Source organism: Ambystoma mexicanum, chromosome 12 (assembly GCF_040938575.1).
Source record: "Ambystoma mexicanum isolate Mex_15411 chromosome 12, UKY_AmexF1_1, whole genome shotgun sequence".
In the NCBI taxonomy this organism is placed as follows: Eukaryota; Metazoa; Chordata; class Amphibia; order Caudata; family Ambystomatidae; genus Ambystoma; species Ambystoma mexicanum.
In genome coordinates, this window is record NC_090936.1 from 129,122,009 (window position 1) to 129,141,554 (window position 19,546).

At 41.6% G+C, this 19,546-nt stretch overlaps 1 protein-coding gene across 11 annotated transcripts in view; it reads left to right on the forward strand.

Annotated features, from left to right (window-relative positions):
- The window catches only part of PRR5 (proline rich 5), an 817,096-nt gene that overhangs the window by 359,711 nt on the left and 437,839 nt on the right, over positions 1–19,546 (forward strand). The window lies entirely within an intron of this gene.

A 19,546-nucleotide genomic window follows, 5' to 3' on the forward strand; every position in this document is an offset into this window, starting at 1 on the left:
ATAAATAATTCAGTTTTCTGTGACATCTTTCATAAACAGAAAGGGCTGAAAGTCTAGAGAAAAAAAGTATATTTCTGTAAAATATAATGTTGGCAAAAATTAATCCAGTGATAAGAGGTGGGCAAGTCAAAATGTAATGCTGAAATCGGCAAGGCAGTTATAGATTTAACATTAAAAACATAGGGTAGACTTTAGTCCTACTGCAAGAACTGTTTTGAATAAACGCAGCCTAAAAGTGTCCACCGTAATAAGCATTGTTTTTTTTTATAGTAGCAAAGCAAAATATTCCTTATGCCAACAATGTAATAGTTTAACTCTATCAGTGTGCCCAAAGCAGGTAAGAACTACCTGAGATCTCGGGTGATTAGAGCCCATCATCAAGGTGGGCATTTAAATTATGAACACAGTTCTAGCAGGCTGTCTAAAGATGGTGATCCCACATATGAAATTATCAAAAATGATTTATGCTCATCAAGGCACAAAACAAGGCACAGAAGCAAGAAAAAGATGCAGAGTAACCACGCATCACTCTTTAACTTGAGGCGGAGAAGCATTAGCAGGGTAGAATCCTTTTCTCGTTTGAGCCCTTCAATCCGATAGCAAAATTTGAGGGCTAACTATGTTTTCAGAACTTCTCTGCCAATGTGAATTGTGTGTGTGATTCTATTAGGAATGACTGTTATATACATGCTAACCAGGTATGAGTGCTCACTTGCACCAATGCTTCATCAGGGCCCTAGACTTGACGGCAATCACACACATAAAGGGCATCAAGAAAAGCCACAGGGAGAACTGCACAACATGGTCTGTGTGGATGGCAGAACTGCAATTCTAAACCAATCAGACCATGTTTTCTAATGGAAAGAAGGAATGCTGAAAACCTATACTCAGCCAAGAAATAGAAAGGTGGAGAATTCATGGAGGTGTAGTCCCAATCGAGTAGTCAATTTTGATGGGAAAAGATCTTTTCGAACTCGGTACATGGGGAGAACGACCAAGATGTGAAGGGTGACTAGGCCAAACATTCAGACTTACTAGGGACAGAATATATCCTGTCATAATGCAGACCTATGATATGTTCATGTGCACGGAGGATAGCACAGGGGCAATGCTCTGGTCTTGAAAGCAGAGCAACAAGGTGCGAATCCCAGATCCGCGCTTAGAAACCAAACTCAAGTACGGTATTAGGCGCATTATAAAAAAAACAATAAAATAAATAAACTGGAAAGCATCTACCGAAATAGAACCCATTGGCAATGTTTACAGTGTGCCATGTAGTGATGTAAGATGCTGCTAGCTACATGCCAGAACAGCTATGTGATATCATGCATGTGTTTAACCTTAGTATTGTAAATAGATTTTAAAAAATGTTGGATTAATTAGCCAGCCATGCTATTGTTTTAGAATCAAGAGTCGGACAGTAAATGTCATAGATTACATGACGTATTCGCACATATGGGAGTATAGCCGTTTCCACAGATATGGAAATGGAAGTCCCCACTTCGACTATGTCTTGAAATGTGGCTAGGCGAAATAACTACAATGGAATCCAACTCAGGCACTCGCAAACCATTTATAAAGGTAACAAAGAAGAGGCGGTATTTGGGAAATGTAGCAGCCCTTCCAAAGAATTCAACGGGGAGGTGAGGAAGAGAGAGAAGATGAAGTTTTAAAAGTAGGAACAAGGGGATTAAATGAAAAGATATGAAAAGGGGGCGTGCTCAAATAAAGTTCCAAGTCTAGGCATGAAAGCATCAGAATAAGTGTGATTATCTTGGCATCCCTTGGTTTTAAAATTACAGAAATTGCTTTTTATTAGATCTGTAACTTTATTTTTTGAAAACTGATACAAGTAATGTCGTTTATTCCTCTTTCTATTTGCTCTTTGAACATTGGAAATAGGTTCTACGACCACAAGGTTTCTCAGCCCTCACCCGAACAGAGATAAAAGAAAAGATGACAGGCAGAAGAATAATCAATGAAATTCAAAGAGCCAGATTTGTAGTTTTTCTAAATTCAGAGTCAATATCTCCCTCATATCCAAAGGTAGGTTGGTCGATCATTTGGCACCCATTATTGTTCTGGAACACCCATTTGCCCTGAGTTTATTAAACCTATGGCTTTCCAGCTTCGGACTGAGAGGTGATCTTAACAATCTGTTGGTGTGGCACAAGGTAAAAACACCATTTTATATATTTGGGGGGCATACCATAAATGGTTTTATGGGTAAGGGCCAATAGTTTAATTGCAATCCTGGCTTCTATGGGGAACTAATGAAGTATTTTCAATACTGGAGTAATGTGTGCGTCTTTAATGCTATTTGATACCATGCAAAGCTGACACATTCTGAAGCATTAGTAAAAGTTGTGAACTGGGGGTCCTTGTCCCATCCCATCAAGCATCTGGTATTTAGGAACACTCCTCAGAGACATGAGAAAATCAGGCACCCCAGAGTTTTCTCAGCAGTCTTTATTGGCTTTGGTTACAGGACACGCTCTAGAAAACACTCAAAACATTTTGCCTTCAAATTGCTTATATAGGCTATTTGGATGATGCAAAATCCTTATGCAAATGACTCCCTTGGTCGGAGTATGCTTCTGATAAGTCCTCTTAATCAGAGAAAAAACATCACTTTAATATTATTGGATGGCTTATCTGGTGTACACTAAGCCCACATTAGCGTAGCAAGCATCTACAATGTTCTCTGACGCACAGAACTGATAAGCTTAATTTAGACTTGGCTGGACATGTTTATGACAGTTCTCAACTCCTGCAGAAAACCCCTTCATCACATCAATGCCTACTCTTTATCTGATTTTCAAGGTCCTGCCAAGTTACTTAGTGTTGTATACTGTGGAGAAATAGATACTCTTTTATATCATGCCAAATAATAGAGCTGGTCCCTCAAATGGTCTGCATGAAGCACACTATGCCCTTCTTAATAACAACAAAGACACATGTATCCAAGTTTCCGTTGCCTTTATCTGGCTTCTTCATTAGTCTTGTCTGCTTTTCCTGCCAAGTTCAATTGTTTACTTGACAAATGCATCACCCTCTGTTGTCTGAAACCTCTTGGTATGAGTCATAGCCTTTTCACACCTGCCTTAGAACTGGACACTCTTCTGTACTCGAGTTATCCATTTTGAAATATATCTTTGTATGACACTGTATTAATTCTACAGGGAGCTATTATTTATTTATTTAAGCATCTCACTGTGTATCCCGTATTCCTGATATATCTTTATACACGTATATATTATATTATAGTGTTATGTGTGCCACTTAAAGCACCCTTCACTATCTGGGTCATTCTAAACCAAATACGCGCAGTGTCATGTGCCCTTTTTATCTTAAATAAAGACACTATAACCCTGATTTCTGCAATAATAGAACCATTTGATCTGCCTATCATGTTATCTATACTCAGTTGAGGGGGAGGGGTTGGCACTCCCTGTACAGTTGAATAGAGTTTTTGGATAGCCCTGCATAGAGGCAACTGCAGAAGTCTATTTTGGCCCCTATAATAGCCTGTGGAAAAATGACACAGTCCTCTTCTGATGTGAGAGGTCTTATTTGTTTTAAACTCATTAACTCATAATGGATAGAACTTGTTATGATACTGATTTGGGTTACTAATGATCTAACAGAATTGACGAACATACCCAAAGATCTTAATTTATCCGATATTTAAATTATGGAACCAGAGCCTGAACGATTGACAGACCTACAAAGTTATTTTAAAATTCCAGAAACATATCTAAATTCTGCTTTTCTGTACCTCTTTCCCTCCCCTGTTAATCACCCCACTTGCACTGAGACTGGCAGCCTGGACCTCATGAATCTCACAGGTTACCAGGCTCCTGCCGAGTTGACATTAGCACCCCCCCAGCACTGCCCTTGTGGGCCACCTACCTGATGGCTGTGCATGCCACCATTGGGACTCCTCTGCCCCTGAACTTAGACAAGCCCTCCTCCCCTGGTACACTTGGGCATTTCCCTCGCAGTCTCTCACGAGAACTTGCCGGTACCAACCTCCCATTTCCCCATCCCATTTCTCCTGCACTTCTCTTCACTGCACGTGCACGTCTGAATTTCACAAGGCCTACTAGGACCACAATTGTATATCTGCTGTCTTTTTTGCCATTATTATTTACTCCCCTTGTTCCCTCCCCCCTTTGTGTTGTGGCGCCTGGAAACACTATTTTGTTGTATAAGCACCTAACAAATGCTCAATAAATAAATAAATCTCCCATGATAATTGATGCCCCAGCATACTGTGCATTGTTTCGCTAAAGTGAAGTTTTAGAGCATGTTTCTATGCAGTACAGTGTAACATTACACACAATGGGCCTCATTACGGGTCGGGCGGTCCGGAATTAACAGTGGCGGTAAACCCGCCGCCACTGTTAATTCCGGACCGCCCGATCCCGAGGCCTGCAGGCGGGAGGTGATCTTCCCGCCAGGTCTGACCTGGCGGGTTGAACACCTCCCGCCTGCAGGCAGACTTGATGGTGCCGGTGTTTCCACTTCCCCATTCCCATTGAGTCCTATGGGACTCAATGGGAATGGGGATAAACACCATTCCGCCTCCGTGACTCCCGGGACACCGGGGCTGTAATGCCCTGGTAATTCCGGGAGTCACGGAGGTGGAATGGTAATACGAGTCCGGCGGTAACCAGGCGGTTTTACCGCCGGACTCGTAATGAGGCCCATTATCTTGCAACCTTTGTGCTGCCAATGCAAGTGACATATATCATGGCCTGTGGTAGCGGCCGACGAATCCTCATCAAACTTTGCAAAAAAAAGTATTTGGCCCACTCTGAATTTTTGCAAAGTTTGGTGAGGTTTGGTCAAGGGGGGGGCAAAGATATATGGGGGGTCCCAACATTTCTTTTTTTCCCATAGACAGAATGGGAACAAATTTCTGTCGCGCCTACAGCCCAAACTGCTGGACAGATTTTCACCAAATTTGTGGAAGGAGCGGCGGCTTGATCCTGAAAGCGTGCTTTTAATTTGGTGTAAATCCGTCCAGTAGTTTTGTTTATTTAAATGACCAAAACGTAAGGCAAAAAAATTAGTGATATCTTTGTTCACTCCGCGGACTCACTTCCCTGTACGGTCCGCGGACTGGCCTCTGACTGGCTAGAAAAATTCACTGATTTTGCGTGGTCCGTGGACATCAGGCTGCCACTGATTGGGTGCTGAGAAAACGTGAAATGCGTTGGTTTTTCTGAAACGCCCGCCATCTTGGATTGGCAGACTTTTTTGGGGTCCGCAGACACCGCAGTGAAAACATTTTTAAAAAAGCAGTATTGCACTTGTCAAACTCAACAAACAATCTCTGGGGATGTGGGGGGGTGAGGATTGGATATGGCCATAACAGGCCAACAAATGGGTTGTTTCACCCCCCAAAAGTCCGCGAACACTCGATGTCCTGGGGCAGTCCTGTGGTGTTCGCAGACACTTAGGACATCTGTACCTATTTCTGCATTACAGGGTTGGGGAAAAGCAGTTTTTGGATGGCTTATAACTTTTGCGCCACTCAATAAAACTGCATGTAATTTTGTGGGATTCTGTCAAGTGGGGGCAAAATTAGAGGGGGGGGTCCCAAAATATTGTAAAGGCATATAAATGTGGTGGCATTTGACAAATCTGCACAACATTTGGCAAAACTATTTTAGATCTAGATATAAATGGTTTTCTAAAGTTTGGTGGGATTTTCTCAAGAGGGGGTGAAATTAGAGGGGGGTCTCAACATTTTTTGATGGCTTATAACTTTGTTGCTATTTGACGAATGTGGACAAAAGTTTTGAGAAAGATTATAGACCCAACCTTCAATGTTTGGATAAAAACGGAATGGATTTTGTCAAGTGGGGGCTAAGTTATATGACTATTGTATGTACATACATTTTGATACTTTTTAAAAAATAAAACCTGGGCGGATTTCAAGCAAACTCGTGAGGAGCATTGGCAAGGACATTAAAGCATGGTTTTGCACATGTGCCCGTGTTTTATTTTTTGACAAGTGTCATAATGTAGGTACAAAAAATAGTCATATACCTTTGGTGACTGAGGTATAGCCTGTGGCCGTGGGCAGTAGCCAGATTGTCTGGGTCATGGCATAAGGTCATGACGCAGACAATCTGGCTACTGGCCATGACTGCTAGGGAAGGAAAATGGTGTTAAAGTGGCTGTCTACCTGGGACCGGCTATGTGGTGAAGTTATTCGAAAGTAGGTGTCATGATCCCTGTCCCTAACCCGTTTAGGCGAAACACTGGAGCCAGGCCACGATCCCCCACATGGTCCTTAAAGGCATCCCCATCTCATCTGAGACCCACTTGGAGTCAGACCCTTGGTGCCAGGCTCATACAAGACTCAGAGGATAGGCTTGGCACTGGACTTGGTAATGCATTTTGGGCAATATGGATGCCCCCACATAACTCCGTTCCATGAACTAAGCTATGCGGTCTAGCTTTTTGGGTGTGGTTCGACCTTGGGATACCTGGAGGCTATATAAACCACGCCCGGGCAGAGAAACACGCTTTTGCGTTACTCTGCACCTGCAGCGTGACACTCACCGTGTTCGGATCGGTCTCCTGAAGGCCTTCGCCTTTCCTCCACATCCCATATACCTGTAAGAACAAGAACAGCATTAACATCACACTTACCTTGAGGAGAATCCTGCTTCCATCCATCACTCCTCCGGTCCTGTGGACAGCATTTCGGCGGTGTCTTTTCCATCTCGGAACGCCGCACCCTGGGAAGAAAAGAACGAAGAGAGAAGACATTAGTACATCCCCGATTCTTCTAAAATCGCAAGAAGAGTCAAAAGCTTACATGAAGTCGAGCCGTTCATGGTAACTTCAGCTCCAGAGCACCCCATCGACCTACAAAGGGAAAAGACAACACAGGTTAGCAAATAATGGACAAGAAGGCGCCGCACATTGCGCTTTACTCACCATACCATATCTCTCAGCTGGCGGCCATACTGGGACATTGCAGAGCCTGCAAGGGACAAAGAGAGACATAAGTCAGCACAAGGAAAAGCAAACAGCGCTGCGCATCGCGCTTTCACTCACCGCTAGTGCTTGGCTTCCCTAAGCCGCAGGACACCATCACCGACCCCCTCCAACACCTAAGGGAGAAAGGAAGACATTATTAAGGGGCAAGAGACCAGAAAAGGACAGTTCACCAAGAATCAACAAACCTACCTTGTCGGGCTGGATTTACAAGCCCAGACGCATTGGGCCCGCACCAGTAAAGCAACTAGGTCGCGCAACGCCCACATCTACCGACGCACCCCTGCACCGAAGAGCAGGACGGAGAGCACACAACACAAGAAAACAAGGTGAGGAGAGGACATAGGGGAAGGTTGGGTCTCAAGGGAAGTAGGGGGTCAAGCAACCAGAGACAATAAAGTTAACATCTGGAAATCCTGTACTTCAGGCCCAGTCCCCAGTCAAACAGATTCCAGGGAAGGGTTCGAGATCCTGAGTGGTCCAGACAGGCTGAGTGGGGTCCCTGTGGATATCAGGTGAGCGTTATAGTATGATTGGTTTGAAAGGGAAAAGCTTGTGGTAATATGTTCATAGGGTTTTGCAGGCTGCCATGGCAAGGGAAGAGGGGCTGTGTACGGAGCCCCGCCTTCTCTTTCCATGTTGGCTACCTTGAAAAAGGATTTTCCTTCCTTGTAGGAAGAAAAATCGATGTTTTAGCACCCTGGGTTCCTGCTTTGGGGTACTAATGGCCTTTATCCCCCATTTCAGGGGCTGCAATGGATGATAATGGTCCGTAGCCATCCTTATTTATTTTATTTATTTATTTATAACGCGCCATAGCTCGCAGACATCAGGCTGTGTGGTTACAGTATTTGTTGAGGAAGATGAGGTGGAGGAAGACAGCTTACTACTTGCTGAGAAAGGCACAACCTTTCTGAGAGCATTGCGGTCAATGGATTTGGTGTGGCGGTGCATGGTGGTGGTCCCATAGGAGTACTGTGCAGGTAGTCTGCGACTGAGTATAAAATTGCATTCAGTGGATTTCACTTTGGTAGCTTTAGCCTTTGGTACACTCCCAACAGTAGCAAAGAACTGGCACACACATGATTCGATCTTGGTGCTAGAAGTAGGCACTTCCTCTTCCTCATCTTCTTGGTCCTCTTCATTGTCTTTGAAAGTACTGCACTTTTTTTGTTGTGAAGATCCTCCAGCTGGTGGTGGTGGCTCTTGGGGAGGAGGGATGGCAATAACTGATGCCATTTTAAGTAGCAGTTTTGATAAAATTCTTCCAAGTATGTACTATGTACTAGATTGGTAATGGATAATAAGTACGAATTGGTGTAGGAGGTGTGCAAGGGAAATTTTGAAGTTGAAAGTTCCTAGATCAGTAGAAAATGCAGTTCCGAACTGTCTTCAAAGCACGGATCTGATCACGAAGTGCAGACGCCTTCGAGAACATGTCACCATGCCACGCGCAAGCGTATGGTCATGTGGCACTGTCCAGAAGGTCTGCAATTAAGTCAGACATTCCCGGACATCTACGGATGCAAAATTATTTCAAAAAAGTTGCAAAAAGTGTATATACATGTTAAAAATTATGCTAAAAGGTGGGAAATGGCAGAGTTTTAAGGTGAAACTTTGTAAATTGGACAAAAATATTGCTTATTGTGTCAGAAAATAGCATGCACTGGTAAAAACCCATGAAATTCACTGAAAAAACTTTGTTAAAGGGACGTTATGGTTAAGTTGCACTACTAAAAACCTATGAAATTCAATGGAAAAACATTGCTACAGGGACGTAACAGGAACGTTATGGTTATAGGTAAAACCAAAAAACCTCAGAAATGTGCCAGTTATGTTAAGCTAAGCAACCATAACTTGCGCCACCACCGTGCACAGCTAAGACTAACACCCAGGAAATCAAAGATGACATCACAAATGTCATTGATGACATCACATATCTGGCTCACTGTGGTTTTATTCACTGACAATCAGAATATTAAAATTCAAAAGGTGCTGTATATCAAAATGTTAACCTTGTATGTTCTTAAAGTACTTTCCTTAGGGTTTGGTCTCCGCTCATGGTGCACATTGTGGGATATTTTTACCCATGATGTGCCCCACTGCAGCCCTTTACCAATGGGGAAAGAAACAGCCAAAAATGGATGCACTAACCCCTGTGCGCCCAGAAATCTACAAAACTGCGTGTGGGTCACAATCATAAGGCTGCACACCCCTGCCATACACAGTCAAAGTGGGGGTGAAAACAGAACTCACTGCAGGAGCATGCCAGTGGGTGCTGCTACATGTAACATGAAGCAAGGCCACAGAAGTGGGCTAAAAAACGAAAATGCCTTTTAAAATGCAGCTTTGCAATCTTCAAAGTGCTGTTTTGGTGCTAGATCCATTTATTTTCCAGTGAACCATTGAAATTAAAAGGGGTACAGGTCATCCAGTGTGGCCAGAGAAGCCGGGCCTCATTGACGGACAGCAGTTAAGAAATGTATCTCATGAAAAAGGGAGCCCAGCAACATTTTTTTCAGTTCCACAGGAAAAATGCGGCTAAAAATGGCAACATATAACAATTTCAGCTGTGCAGATAAAACGCCAAGCAAAGGCTGGATACTTACTTCCAGACTGCAGACAAATCCCAGCACTTAAATGAAGAACTTGTGCAGAATAAAATGTGTGTGCTGCATAGGAAATTCGGATGTAAAGGATTCAGTTTAAATGTGCTTTTTCCATGTCAAAATCCCCTATAAACAGTGCTCATTTTTATGTTTTAAATGAAAGATTTAGGTGAATCTCAAAGTCAAAATGCAGTCTGGAGTTAATTAAATAATTAATTCTGACTTGACAGTGCCCAGCCTGGGAAAGATTGACACTTCAGGTTGACACTCCACTGCTAGCAGGAAGGCTTAATTGCTGCTGGAGGTTCTCACATATTTAGAACAAAGAACTCATTAGACATTTGTCTGGGGCCCAGCCAAGGACAATGGCAGGCTGAGCACTGATCCCTTCAGGGCAGGGGCAGGAAACTTCCCTCTGGACCCCCACCCTGATCAAAGGAATTTGACAGCTATTGCCAGTTGAAAGGAAAGAAAAAAAAACTGCTAAAAGACATTTGTTGTTTAAAATGCCTATTTGTGATTAAGTTTTGAAAACCTTTAACTTGGCCACATGACGGAGCACAAATCTAAAAATTGGTAGTTGTAAATCTAATTTTATGCTCTTTCTGTGAAGACGCAAGTGAACCCTGTACTAAATAAGAAACCAAAATTACACAAAAAGAATAATTGTGGCAAAACTATTGATGCTGCAAATATAATATTGTATACCCGTGTTCTAGCGGTAATTACACAGATATGTACTGAATTAGGAATTGTTAGGCCAAACCGTTATGATTAAAATTGACAAAATTCCACATAACGTCAAAGACAGCTCTCACTGAGATGGGAGTTAGCTGTAAGGATAATCCACAAAATATGTAATGTATGTGTCCGATTTTATAAGAGGGCATAATTATAGAAATGTGTATTTGTGGTAAAGTTAAATTGTGGTCCAAATCATCGTGGGAGTTCCCAAATCACATCATAAAATATGACGGCTCTTTCTGGCTTCCAACCAGAAAAAGGCAAGTGCCTTTGACCTATCACAGCCGTGCGGGTGTGGTTTGAAATTCTGCCCCTACCATAAACTAAGTGATGTCACTTGGCATGATAAATATAGGAACTTCACCACACACAGAAAGACTGATTCCTGACTGCATACTGATTTCCGCATGATGCCCTGCTCCTGACTTCTTCATCCTGTTCCAGAACTTTTCATCTTGTTCTTGTTCTAGAGTTCTTTACCAAGCCAAGGGCCCAGCATTTGCTGAACTCTTTTCAGCTAGGCCCAAATCCTGAACCATCCCAAACTTCAGGGAAATAATGCTGATCCAGTCTGGCTTGCTACCATTCATGCTTGCCTGCTGAAACTCACCATACTGCTGATCTACAGTGTCCAGTGACCAGATGGGCCAATCCAATCTAATCCAGCCTGAGGTACCAGTCCAATTGACCAGAACCACCCAGCTGATCCAATTCCGCCAGAGGTGCCCTGCTGCCTGTAGACCTGATCCGTGATGACCAGAACCTAACGGTCCAATCTTAAATTACAGTGGACTGTAAGTATCAATAGGAATCCTAGTGACCCATAGTATATTTGCCTTGTCCTATCCCAATCTCAACCCATCCTCTCTTTAACTTAAGAACCTCTAATATTGTCAGAACCATTTTTGCAACCCTGTTGTAATTCCTAGTGTTAGCGCTGATTTTCTCTCATTTTGTTTTACTAGACCATAAACCATTAGTGATTTGGATTAAATAAAGTAATTCCCATCCCGAAAAACAGAGTATCCGCCACGTGAAGGGTTACAATCGGCCGTGTGTAACTGTGGAGATTCACGGGTGGCATTCTCTTTTTGTTAGTCATTAATATAGTTTAAATAAAACCAATCTGTCATTATTAAAACCAAATGTTTGCTTTTCTCTGTTCTATTTTTTTCAGAAACCACTCTCATTAAAACCTACATAACTTCTTCAATTGTATAGCTAGAGACTTAATTTCAACTCTGTTAAACCTAAGACCTGTAGCTACATCCACAACCAAAAACTGCATTGCAAAACATTGTATTTGACCATTTTAATTAAAATGTGCATAGTGAAAATTAGGCACAAATTCACATTTTTGCAAAAGTTTTACAAATGTCTTTTCCCATTCAAAGTGTTTCTTAACTTCCATTCTGATTTAAAGTGTGTTCTGTTGCTCATCTTGTAGCTTATGTTGGTTAGAATCTGTTAAGTGTTGCTCTCATAGGAATTTACATAAATTTAAGGATTTGTGCACACTTTTCATTGTTTCACAAAGCCATGTTCAACTGTCATTTTAAAAAATGTAAATTTCCCCAAAAACATTGTTCTCTCTTGTTTGGGGAGGGAAGATTATATTCAAACACTGTATTCTGTTTTTCATTCCTGAATACCTGCTGTTTATTGACATCTGTGTAGAACTGCTCATTTGTGAATTAAGAACTTTGCAGTGGGAAATCTTAACCTATGCACTTCACAAGACAAAACTGTTCTTTTTCCTGTGTTTTCTATTTTGTATTGCTATAAGCAAATTCAATTGCTTTACTTACTTCCTGAATTGTTTTGTCACCATATTGGTGATTGCTGCCCCATATATATTAATTTGTGTTTGATTTAAATAAATAAATAAATATTTACCTTTTTCAACCAGCTTGATTCCTGGTCCACTGTGATCTGGGGGGTATTTTGAGAAGGGTGTGATATGAGTGACATATCACTCAGAATATTGAACCTATAGACACAATAAAGAATTATTTCATCTGTGCATTGCATGCTAGGCTGAGACCCGGGTGTATTGCCTGATTGAAATCCTTAACAACATGCATGGGGCAATAGCAGGCCTCCAATACACAATACACAGGAAGATAAACTTTAATGCTATTAACATTTTCTGATGATGCTGTTTCTTTCTTCCTTACTTTAGTTTCCCTGTATGTGCCTATGATTTATATGCATTGTGGGTCTTCATATGTATTGTTTGTGCTAGCACAAGTGCGTAGTAAGTCTTGAATTGTTAGCTAGTTATTACATGTTTAACATTACACAATCACCCCTGACATCTTGTTACCAACATAATAAAAACAACCGCTTGTAGGTAGGGACTTTTCATCAACATTAATTTCACATGTGATGTCATCAATGGCATTTGTGATGTCATCTTTGATGTCCTGGGTGTTAGTCTTAGCAGTGCACGGTGTTGGTGCGAGTTATAGTTGCTTAGCTTACCATAACTGGCGAATTTCTGAGGTTTTTCGGTTTTACCTATAACCATGACGTCCCTGTAACAATGTTTTTCCATTGAATTTCATAGGTTTTTATTAGTGCAACTTAACCATAACATCCCCTTAACTAAATTTTTTTTCATTGAATATATATATATGTGTCTATATAGGAATATTTAGAGGGAGATCTCCTAGCCAGTAAGGGGTTATCAGAGACACTTCAAGGACAATGTTCTTTGTGATAGAATGAATTGTCTTTTTGAAACCATTGATTGATTGATGGGTGTGTCAAAGTAATGAGTTATTGATATTAATCATTGAGTTTGCTTGAGGTATGATCGCCTGGTGCATCATGTGCCAAGGAGATGTGGGCATTTTGATGTTCTAATTAGTGGTCTTATGAAGTGCTGTGTCATGGCATTAAAATACTAAAGATTTCAGTTGATGGTGAACAAAATATTGAGTAAGCCTGAGTGAACTCAACAAAAGTGACCTCTCTAAAACATAGGGGACTCTGCATCCCACCAAATAGTTTGAGTGAATAAAAAGCTGCCCGACCACATCACCAAACCTAACTAAAGTGGAACATGTTTCTTACCCTTTTCAGCCCACGCTATCATATGAAAATGCTATTTCTAATGTGGTGTAATGGGTGGGGTGTTTAAAAGAAACTCTGCCTTCCAGGGTCCTGCCTAGGCCTTTGTGCAGCAGTGGGGCATGTTATGGTTCTCTTTCTGGTTCTCTCCCCCAGCCTCTTCCTCCCACTGACCATCTTGAGACTATCTCTGTCACTGACCCTCCCTTTCTCAATGACCTTCTCTCACTGTGACCTTATCTTGTGATCTGACCATTTCTCACCCTGTACCTCTGTCTCGCTCTTTCACACATTGAACCTCTCTCTCTCACTCACTTTGAGCCCCTATATATCGCTCTCTGTCCCCCCTCTTGCACTTTTTCTTTCTTTCTATCCCCAATGCCTTTCTCACTGACCCTCCCATTCTCTCGCTGTCCACTCTCTGGCTGTCTCTCTCTAAACCCCTCTCTCTCTGACTCTCTTTCTCTTTGACTCTTCCTCTTACTCGGCTTACTCTCAATGAAGCCTTTGTCCCTTTTTATATCATTCTCTCCTCCTCTTGAACCCACTCTGACACTCTTTTTCACCCACACTCCTACTATTGCTCTCTCACATCCCCCTTTAGTTCTCGTTTGCTCCTTTTGCTCTCTTGTACACACTCATACTCTCTTCCTTACTCTTCTTTCACACATACTCTGGATAACTATCATGTACACTGAATCTCTTCTAACCACACACACACACATTCTTTCTCTTGCAACTTCTCTCACACACCCAGGCACTTTCTCTTGCACCTTAGTGCTCCATCTCACACTATTCCACTCCCCAATGTAAATAAGAATGTGGTGCAAAAATGCTGCACATTTTAAATGTTTATGCTATAATAATTTTGATTCCATACCGCAATATCGGATGGTCTGTGAAACAGATACATTCTTCATGATGCTTTATTGCTCCGCAGAGATTGAAGCTCGGGGCTTTTTGAGGTTTCTGCTATTCAAAATGCACTTATGGATCTTACCATATCCTGACATTGTTGACTACCTGATCAACTTAAAAACACAAGTCCATGGATTTGAGCTGTATCTCCAATATAAAGCTTGCATAGTGTATTTAGTGTAGTGTTCAAGTAAACAGATGTGCCATTAGACATGTTAATGCCTTGATCAAAGTTAATGTGATAGGGTCAGAAAATCCTGCTTTCAAAAAAGTGGTCACTTGCACAAACATAAAGGTTAAAGTGAACCAAAGTTCACAACATACTTTCACAGAATGCAAAATCTACATGAGATATGCATGTTGTGCAATTCAACAGAAATGTGCAGTGTACACTATTTTGACATTTGATTACAATCTGAACATGTTTGTTCTGTTCATAAACATACTAGATCTCTCATATGATTTGTAATAGCATTCTGTGTGTCATTTGCTTATAGAATGTAGTTAAGAGGTGATGGCAGGCATTTCTCCATAAAAATGGCACAACAAAATGTAGTGATATGGCTGGCGTTCATGGTGAGTTGTCCCTAATTTATACATTAGATTGTGAAGAACGTCTCTGGATACTGATCTTTGCTGAATGTTCACAGCTAAGTTATTTTGATGAAGGTCCTAAGTTTCAGTGCTTCAGTGAAATTTTAGCTGTGGTCCGGAAGCTGCTGTTAACATTGTGTTAGCTGTGGAAGTAAAGATTGATACATTGTAGCACAACTGTGGCATGGTTAATGGTTCTTTTGAGGTCTGTCAGCCACTGTATGGCATTCAAAAGGTCATAACTCCTTGTTCTGATCTCACAGCATGGAATTGTGAAAGTCATATTCTCTACAGTGAAGTTACACACTCACCTGCACATCTACCATTGTAACTCTGTTCTTACAATCTTTCCAAATGAACGCTGTAATGGCTCCACTCTATCCTGAAAAGAGTCTGGTGCATAGAGCAGCCTCTGCTTCGTATCACTCCTCCCACCATTCACACCGGCACTTCGTACAAGTGGCTCCGCAAAGTAAACAAAAGCCAAAGCCTGCCTACATTACCAAAGCCTGCTGTGCTCCATTCCAAGAAGACAAGGTTCCATTTAAGAAAAAAGGACCTTCCTTTCCAGGCGGTTCAATGTCCGCATGCCCACTGCCCCTCAGGCTTCAACACTTCATAAACTAAAACCATATACAACATAAAATTGTACATGGATGAATGTCAACTGATAGTAAATTTTACTCCACTTTGTGCTTCTGGGCCACACCATAGTCAACTCTAACTTTGCTCGTTTTGTGTATCAGATGTGATATATAACCCTTCTGTAGAGTATGTCACATATTTATATAATCTCCCCATAAAGCCTTACAATTAATTTTCGTTTAATTCATGCAAGACTATAATCATTCCTTAACTACCTGGAGTTTATTTTGATCACAAGAGAATTGTCATTACTGTGCCTCTTGCTTGGAAGAAAAACTACAAATCATGAGCTAGCAGTAATATGATTTTGATGTCACAATTTCTTTCCTCTGCCAGCTCTAGCATCAAACACTCAAATCACTAATTGTTTGATTTCAATCAATGGTGGGTGAACCTAAGTGTGATTTTGTTTGTAGGAATTTGTGTATGAAGAAGGGTAGGGATAAAGAAGTTTGTTTGCTGTGACTACTGGTTCTAGTAGGATTCGTCTAAACTTGTTGGACACAGAAGTTACTGCTATTACACATAATTTCCAATACGGCTCAAAAGCACTTGAATATCGAGACCTTTTGTGCGACTACGAAGAACGAAAACATAACACAAATCATAAGGGGTTTCGAGCAAAACACAAATTTGATATGGCTGTCATGCAACGAAAAAGAGCCATGCGACAAGAATTAAGGGCCCTAAAAAATATAAGCAGCATAACCAGGAAGGAGTGCAAACGAATGATTAAACAAAGATACCGGAACTGGCATAAATCACATGCCGCAATTCTGATGCAAAACGACTCCGAACTTATGTTACAGAAAATGTCTGGTAAAAAATCGGCTGAGTACTGGGATTGATAAATAACAGCTTGGCTCCTCAACATGCATTACAAGCTAACGCAGTCTCGGAAGAAAAGTTGGCCGAATTTTACTCGAATCTATATGCTAAAGATCCATCTTCCACAGTCTTGGTATATACGGCGCTAAAGAAATGGGACTTGGTGTTTGAGCGTCTTGATATACTCAATGTAATTGAAAACGTGCACGACTCTAGAGCGACCAGGCCAGATGGCTCAACCAACTTCACGCTCAAGAAAAATCCAGAATTATGGACAGACTTTTGTGTAACGTTGTTTGAAAGAGTCATTAAGAACTGCTCGACCCCAAAGTCTTGGAGAAGCGCGGTGGTAGTACCTATTTTTAAAAAAGGGGACCGAACTAATCCTCGAAATTATAGACCTATAGCGCTACTTGACGTCTTGGGGAAGATCTATGTCAGCCTCCTACGACAAAAACTCCTAAAATGGGCTACAGCTGCTAACCACGTAGATCCCAGACAAGCGGGTTTTGTAAAAGGGTAGGATGTGGGTTGAACCTGTTACTGCTACATCTGCTAAAAATGGATGCACTGAAGTCAAACACAAAGATCTACACGGCACTGATAGACTTGTCACAGGCGTTTGACAGCATAAATAGGGAGCTGTTGTGGGAAAAACTCACGAGGTGGAACTGTCCCTCGAGTCTAGTGGATGCAATCCGCGAGTTACACATGGACACTTCTATTAAGATTCGTTTGGATGAGAAAGGTACGTTGTCTGCTGATATTGTAACATATAAGGGCGTGAAACAAGGCTGCCCGTTGGCAGCATTTGTTTTCAATGTCTTTATCTCAGACATAAAGCAAGCGTTTAATGGTGTAGCTACCTTTCCTCCAAAACTTTATGGAGCCTCAATAGAATACCTGGTCTATGCTGATGACCTCATTTTGGTGGACTTGACGCCTATTGGGCTCCAACGAAAACTCAATTGTCTTGAGCATTACACAAGAGAAAACGGCCTCAAAATCAACAAAGAAAAAAGTGAAATTTTGATTTTTGAAAAGTTACAGGGAAATAAAGGCAAAAAAGGAAAGTTGTGCTGGCAAATTGCAAATGAGTGCCTACAAATCGTAAAGAGCTCGACCTACTTGGGCATGAAAATCAGCGCCAGTAGAAGAGATGAGCCGTGGTCTACTGTTGCAAAAAGCAAGTGCCGGCAGCTGGCGTGTCAAGCGCAACTAATCAATAAGAAATTTGGCAAATTTTCGCTAAAACCTGTCATTTTATTTTTTGAGCAAAAAGCGGTACCTGCACTAATATATGGCGGAGAAAATGCATTTGGTTGTGCAGAGGTCTTGTGGAATTCCCTAGAAAACATTTTTTGGTCCTGTGTCTTGCAGCTTCCAAAGGGTACATCAACAACATGTCTACGGTATGAGCTAGGGCTCATATCAATTAAAGCAAGAGTCACGTGGAACTTACTACGTATATATAGAAAAACGATGGTTAAAACTCCAGTGCCGCAATTTGAATTATTACATAAGTCTGATAATGACAGAGTCGATACTACATTGTTCGACTGGAATGTACTCTGTCAGGCTCTATTAGAGGAGTATGACATCAGTCTCTCACTGCTAATAGAGAACCCAGACATGGCTAAAATGAAAATCTGGAGATCTGATTGGATATCGACCTGTGACTCAAGAGCAAATTCAATTCTAATGTGTGAGGTACCGGGAGAAGCAAAAGCTTATGGTCAGAGATATACATATCTAACCTGCTTACCAGATCAATACTCAAGAGCTCTGTACATGCGTTTCAGAATGAATTTGTTTCTAACAAAAGAACGTTTGGCTACATGGACGAAGTATGCTAACATCGATCCAGTGTGCAGATTTTGTAAAATGAGTAATGAATCCATCAAACATTTAGTCATGGTTTGTTTGGCTTTTGAGCAACAAAGAGAAAGACATTTTGGTAAATTGATCAATGAGCATCAATTCATGAAATCAGATGATTGGTGGAAGGCACTGTTTGAGGGGAACAACAGAGTAGTTCTATTTGCGCTAGTAAATTTCCTTCGATTGCTGAAAAGTAATTTAGATATTGAGAATGGGAAACTGGGTTTACGTAATTAAGAAAACTGTTATGGAGTAGGTACATGGGTTGTATGTGTGAAATTAAAATGACGATGTTTCAGATTGATGAAGGAAACTAAGAGTTGGAAGGAGAGACTGGGAGATTGTATTGTTATTTTAAAGGTTTGAATAAACCAAATTTTTTTTTAAAAAAGACGTTTGTTTTAAAAGAAAAGGAACAACAAGACTGAAATAATACAATTAAGTTAAACATGAAATGAAAGGGAATGTTGTATTTTATGCTCTGCCTGCCATCACGCTTTGCTTGTGTGATGGAACCCTGACCACTGGCAGCAGGCAGAGTTTATAGTTTGTTAGCAGAGGGTCCAGTTAAGGGGTTTTGTACTTACTCTCTTCTCATGAAAGGATGTCCTTACCACCCCTAGCCATCTTCATTTCTGCACTGCTAGTGGCTTGCTGCTGGACACCTGCAGTGGTAGGCAAGCAGCGGGAAAACCCCACACATTTTTAGGACCGTTCTTGCAGTCCGCTGTGGTCCGCCGCCTCTTCGGACTTCGCCGTATTCCGACTGTAAGCGAGGCCCTGTGGAGCATGAGTGAATTTAAGCTTCATGCCTCTTAGCCACAGTGGCTTTAGTAAGGGGCTACATCCCCCAGACACTCTAACAGTGTATGTTAAGCAACTGCAGCTCTGTGTGCTGGCCCAACAAGGCCTTAGCATAATCTGCATGTGGTGTCCTTGTTACAGGCAGCGCATTTCCACTAACTGCATGCCACTGGAGTGGCACTTGCCGCATCCCCCTGGTGTTTAATTCAGATCCAGCCCTGTAGTGGCATCCACTCACTCTTGATGTGTATGTTCCAAGGCCCTCCATTAACCAAGCAGTGATCATACATGTTGTTGGTATACCATTTGGGGGTGCCAACAAAGTAGCACTGCCATATCGTTTCAACTACCCCTAAAGTAATCTAATCAATTAATCAATCGTTTATAACACGCTTAACACTGGAAACCCGTTCTACATGCAGGACCTG